Source organism: Jaculus jaculus, chromosome 1 (assembly GCF_020740685.1).
Source record: "Jaculus jaculus isolate mJacJac1 chromosome 1, mJacJac1.mat.Y.cur, whole genome shotgun sequence".
Taxonomy (NCBI): Eukaryota; Metazoa; Chordata; class Mammalia; order Rodentia; family Dipodidae; genus Jaculus; species Jaculus jaculus.
Window position 1 is genome coordinate 240091998 of NC_059102.1, and position 6000 is coordinate 240097997.

The 6000-nt window shown below is 42.0% G+C and overlaps 1 protein-coding gene across 1 annotated transcript in view; it reads right to left on the minus strand.

Moving 5' to 3' along the window:
• Positions 1-5351, minus strand: part of Ces5a (carboxylesterase 5A) — a 115481-nt gene extending 110130 nt beyond the window's left edge. Inside the window, exon 1 of the mRNA XM_045151456.1 lies at positions 5226-5351. The gene's annotated coding sequence lies outside the window, so the exon portion shown is untranslated. The remainder of the gene's footprint in view (positions 1-5225) is intronic.
• Between the last annotated feature and the right edge of the window lie 649 nt (positions 5352-6000).

Sequence of the window (6000 nt, forward strand, 5' to 3'; positions counted from 1 at the left end):
GATCCATCATGCACCTGTCACTTCACTCTTCACCCCATCTTTATCACTGTGATCCATCATGCACCTATCACTTCACTCTTCACCCCATCTTTATCACTGTGATCCCATCATGAACCTATCACTTCACTCTTCACCCCATCTTTATCACTGTGATCCATCATGCACCTATCACTTCACTCTTCACCCCATCTTTATCCCTGTGATCCATCATGCACCTATCACGTCACTCTTCACCCCATCTTTATCACTGTGATCCCATCATGCACCTATCACTTCACTCTTCACCCCATCTTTATCACTGTGATCCATCATGAACCTATCACTTCACTCTTCACCCCATCTTTATCACTGTGATCCATCATGCACCTATCACTTCACTCTTCACCCCATCTTTATCACTGTGATCCATCATGCACCTGTCACTTCACTCTTCACCCCATCTTTATTACTGTGATCCCATCATGCACCTATCACTTCACTCTTCACCCCATCTTTATCACTGTGATCCATCATGCACCTATCACTTCACTCTTCACCCCATCTTTATCACTGTGATCCATCATGCACCTATCACTTCACTCTTCACCCCATCTTTATCACTGTGATCCCATCATGCACCTATCACTTCACTCTTCACCCCATCTTTATCACTGTGATCCCATCATGAACCTATCACTTCACTCTTCACCCCATCTTTATCACTGTGATCCATCATGCACCTATCACTTCACTCTTCACCCCATCTTTATCACTGTGATCCCATCATGAACCTATCACTTCACTCTTCACCCCATCTTTATCACTGTGATCCCATCATGCACCTATCACTTCACTATTCACCCCATCTTTATCAATGTGATCCATCATGCACCTATCACTTCACTCTTCACCCCATCTTTATCACTGTGATCCATCATGCACCTATCACTTCACTCTTCACCCCATCTTTATCACTGTGATCCCATCATGAACCTATCACTTCACTCTTCACCCCATCTTTATCACTGTGATCCCATCATGCACCTGTCACTTCACTCTTCACCCCATCTTTATCACTGTGATTCATCATGCACTTATCACTTCACTCTTCACCCCATCTTTATCACTGTGATCCATCATGCACCTATCTCTTCACTCTTCACCCCATCTTTATCACTGTGATCCCATCATGCACCTATCACTTCACTCTTCACCCCATCTTTATCACTGTGATCCCATCATGAACCTATCACTTCACTCTTCACCCCATCTTTATCACTGTGATCCATCATGCACCTATCACTTCACTCTTCACCCCATCTTTATCACTGTGATCCATCATGAACCTATCACTTCACTCTTCACCCCATCTTTATCACTGTGATCCATCATGCACTTATCACTTCACTCTTCACCCCATCTTTATCACTGTGATCCCATCATGCACCTATCACTTCACTCTTCACCCCATCTTTATCACTGTGATTCATCATGAACCTATCACTTCACTCTTCACCCCATCTTTATCACTGTGATCCCATCATGAACCTATCGCTTCACTCTTCACCCCATCTTTATCACTGTGCTCCATTTTGAACCTATCACTTCCCTCTTCACCCCATCTTTATCACTGTGATCCATCATGCACCTGTCACTTCACTCTTCAACCCATCTTTATCACTGTGATCCATCATGCACCTATCACTTCACTCTTCACCCCATCTTTATCACTGTGATCCCATCATTAACCTATCACTTCACTCTTCACCCCATCTTTATCACTGTGATCCATCATGCACCTATCACTTCACTCTTCACCCCATCTTTATCACTGTGATCCATCATGCACCTATCACGTCACTCTTCACCCCATCTTTATCACTGTGATCCCATCATGAACCTATCACTTCACTTTTCACCCCATCTTTATCACTGTGCTCCATCATGAACCTGTCACTTCACTCTTCACCCCATCTTTATCACTGTGATCCAATTATGCTCCTATCACTTCACTCTTCACCCCATCTTTATCACTGTGATTCATCATGAACCTATCACTTCACTCTTCACCCCATCTTTATCACTGTGATCCCATCATGAGCCTATCACTTCACTCTTCACCCCATCTTTATCACTGTGCTCCATCATGAACCTATCACTTCACTCTTCACCCCATCTTTATCACTGTGATCCATCATGCACCTATCCCTTCACTCTTCACCCCATCTTTATCACTGTGATCCATCATGCACCTATTAATTCACTCTTCACCCCATCTTTATCACTGTAATCCCATCATGAACCTATCACTTCACTCTTCACCCCATCTTTATCACTGTGATCCATCATGCACCTATCACTTCACTCTTCACCCCATCTTTATCACTGTGATCCATCATGCACCTATCACTTCACTCTTCACCCCATCTTTATCCCTGTGCTCCATCATGCACCTATCAATTCACTCTTCACCCCATCTTTATCACTGTAATCCCATCATGAACCTATCACTTCACTCTTCACCCCATCTTTATCACTGTGATCCATCATGCACCTATCACTTCACTCTTCACCCCATCTTTATCACTGTGATCCATCATGCACCTATCACTTCACTCCTCACCCCATCTTTATCACTGTGATCCATCATGCACCTATCACTTCACTCTTCACCCCATCTTTATCACTGTGATCCCATCATGAACCTATCACTGTACCCCTATAACAGCATCCCAACACTCTTTACAATGTTTGTTCATTGCATGTTCCTCTTTGATAATATTTTCCTTAACTGTTCACTTGATAAAATTTACTTATCTTTCCTGATCCCATGACACCATTTCATCTGGTTGACCTGTTACTTTTACACTTTGTTTTTTATCTGTGCCTTTTTCTTGATGTCTCTATTGTTTTATTTGCAATACACTGCCCTTGTTCTATGGCTGGTTTGCATGATGGTGACGGTGATGATCATGATGATGACAATGACATAATAATTATGAAATCTTCCATCCCAGTTGTGATTCTCAGCTCACTTCTGATATAAGTCATAGAAGCATGGGATATCTTTGTGCAAGACTGGTCCCACCATTTTGCCTGAAGCATGTATAGACCATTTAGTCTTCTAGTTTATGCACCAGGTCCTTCTGTGTATCACAAAAGCTCATTCTGACTTTGCCCAAGTGAGATGAATTGTAGATTATTCACCTCCTCAAGACAAAAGGATCTTCAGAAGGCTTATGGAGCATTTCCAAAGAGGTTGTTGAAAGGATATGAGCTGGAGGATAGGGAGGTGTGCTTTAGAATACTGTATTCTAGATATAAAGTGATGACTGCATTTTTATTGACAACTTCCATGATTAAAGACAATAAACCATGGTAATTCCCACTCCCTCCCACCTTCCCATTTGCAACTATACTCTCCATTATATCCCCTCTCCCTCTCAATCAGTCTCTCTTATTTTTTATGTCATCATCTTTTCCTCCTATTATGATGGTCTTCTGTAGGTAATGTCAGGCCCTGTGAGGTCATGGATATTCAGGCCACTTCGTGTCTGGAAGAATGCATTTTAAGGAGTCCTACCCTTCCTTTGGCTCTTACATTCTTCCCGCCACCTCTTCCGCAATGGACCCTAGGCCTTGGAAGTGTGACAGTGATGTTTCAGTGCTGAGCACTCCTGTGTCACTTCTCCTCAGCACCATGGTGCCTTCTGAGTCATCTCAAGTTCACTGCCATTTGCAAAGAGAAGTTTCTCAACTAAAACTGAGAGTAGCATTAATATATAGGTATTAACATTAAAAGAAGTACTTAACCAGACAGTTTGGTAAGCATAATATATACACTTAGCCAGACACCAGCAGGTGTTACACTCCTAGGACTCATGACTTCCCCTGCCATAGGTTTTCAGTATCTGGCAGGTATTCCCTCCCATGGAGCACACCTCCACTTGAATTAGAAAGCAGTTGGTTTCCTCCACAACAGACATGCCATTATTGCACCCATTAGCTCATTTGGCCTGGCTGGCTAAATTTAAGCCTTACAGTGTCCACTGTTGTTTATTTCCACTGGTAAATTCACTCTCTCCCATGGATCTGCATGCAGCATAGCTTCTTCCAGCTTTCTGTCAGCTGGTCTACATGGAGGAGGTTTTCAGCTCAACTCCAGCAGGATTTCTCAGTGACCTGGCAGGCCTAGCATGTGTAGTCTTCAGCAAAAGGGTTTTACCATCTATCCCTGGTGGTAAGCCAAGAGCTTCAGCAATGACCTGTAATGTTTTGGGGGCATCAGGGACCTCCCTGGCCAACAACTCACTGGAAGGTATCCCATCCCTGGCACTGAAAATGAATCGCTAGTAGTTGGAGGGGCAGCATGTAGGGGTGTGATAAGTTTAATGCCTCTAGGCAGGTTAAGCATGAGATGTAAGTAGAAGTCCATGGGATCCACTGGTTCTGCCACATTAACTGGAAGCAGTCAGCTTCAAAGATCAGTGGAATAGTCTGCTAGGAAAATCAGCTAGTGTATACAGTTGGTAAGAGCACCTCACAGAGCTGGAATGTTGAAAATGATTCAGTCCAGTAGCTTCCCATTATCCACATTGAGTATATCCCAATACCCACAGTGGGTTTCTGAAACCACAGGGCACCCCAAACTCTATACAATTGATAGTATTGTCCTATTAATGCATACCTATGATAAAGTTTACCTTGTAAAATAGGCACAGAGATTAACCATAAAAACCAATACTAAAATAAAATGGTTATCACAAAATAGGTTGTAACATATTATTTAAAAGTAATGATATTTTTATCTCTTAAATTTTTTGTGTAATATTCTTAGAATGACTGCAGGTAACTAAAAGCATAAAATACAATATCTTAGAAAGAGGAACATCTTGTATGTACTGTATAATGTGTAAGGCATGTTGCTTGAACCAAGAGTTTGAATAGTCAGTTCATAGAACCAAGGGATAGAAAAAAATATTGAGCCCTATCACCACCACTTCTGGAGATTCATTTGCAGAGTATAGGCCCCATGCTCACTAAGGCTGTCAGGAATATTGAATCCTGTTTTCTAGGAGTGTAGGAATGCTTCCACCAGTTAACATAGCTAAGCCCTCTACAAAGCAAAGATCGCACTGAGTTTGAAATGACAATTACTGTCTCAGTACCTTGGGACCCTGACACCACTGGACCAGTCAGCAAAGAAAAGAGTTACTATATTCTTTCATTACCATAAAAAATAGTACCTTTAAAAAGCAGTCCATTCGCATGTCACACCAAATTAAGTCCTTCAAGGGTTCAGATCCGTCAGAAGTGAGGCAGGGTGATCCTACCAGGTAGACTTGCATTCATGCCCTGTTGCAGCAGTGGATGCTGTTCTTTTTCTTTTAACTCTCCGTATTGCCTTTTATGGAGACTATAGATGATACCACCACAAAGATTCTGTAATGGTATAAACATAATGTGAGGGATAAGCAGATGTAAGGAGAGCAAGAGATAGTCTATAAGAGTTGTTTCTGGTATTTCATATCAATTCCCCTGCTCACCTCTGATTTCCACTGCAGTTTTGTAAGGTGCTCATGGGAGTGCCTGCTAACTTCATATTGGTAAGTATCAACTCAGAAATATGCCACACAGTTTTCCCTGGTGTTGGAAAAAATGTGACTCATTCATAAATCAGGCATTGTAACATTGAATCTTCACAGAATGCTATAGAACTGATTCTTTTGTTAGTCTATGTATATATAAGAAAATTAAGACACAGTAAGGTTTAAGTGAAGAGCACTTAGATAGTAAAGGGGACAGCTGACCTTCAAATAGGAATTGGTCTGATTAGAGTGTCAACCTTAGTGCCACTTAGCCTCTCTCACCAGGTTTATTTGTTATTTTTCTTATTCCTGTGACAAAAGTAATTTAAGGGGAGGGAGGGTTTATTCTGGCTCACACACTGAGGGTATTATCTATCATAGCAGGGAAGGCATGGCAGCAGAGGTGTGAGGAAGTTTGTCACATTACCTCCCC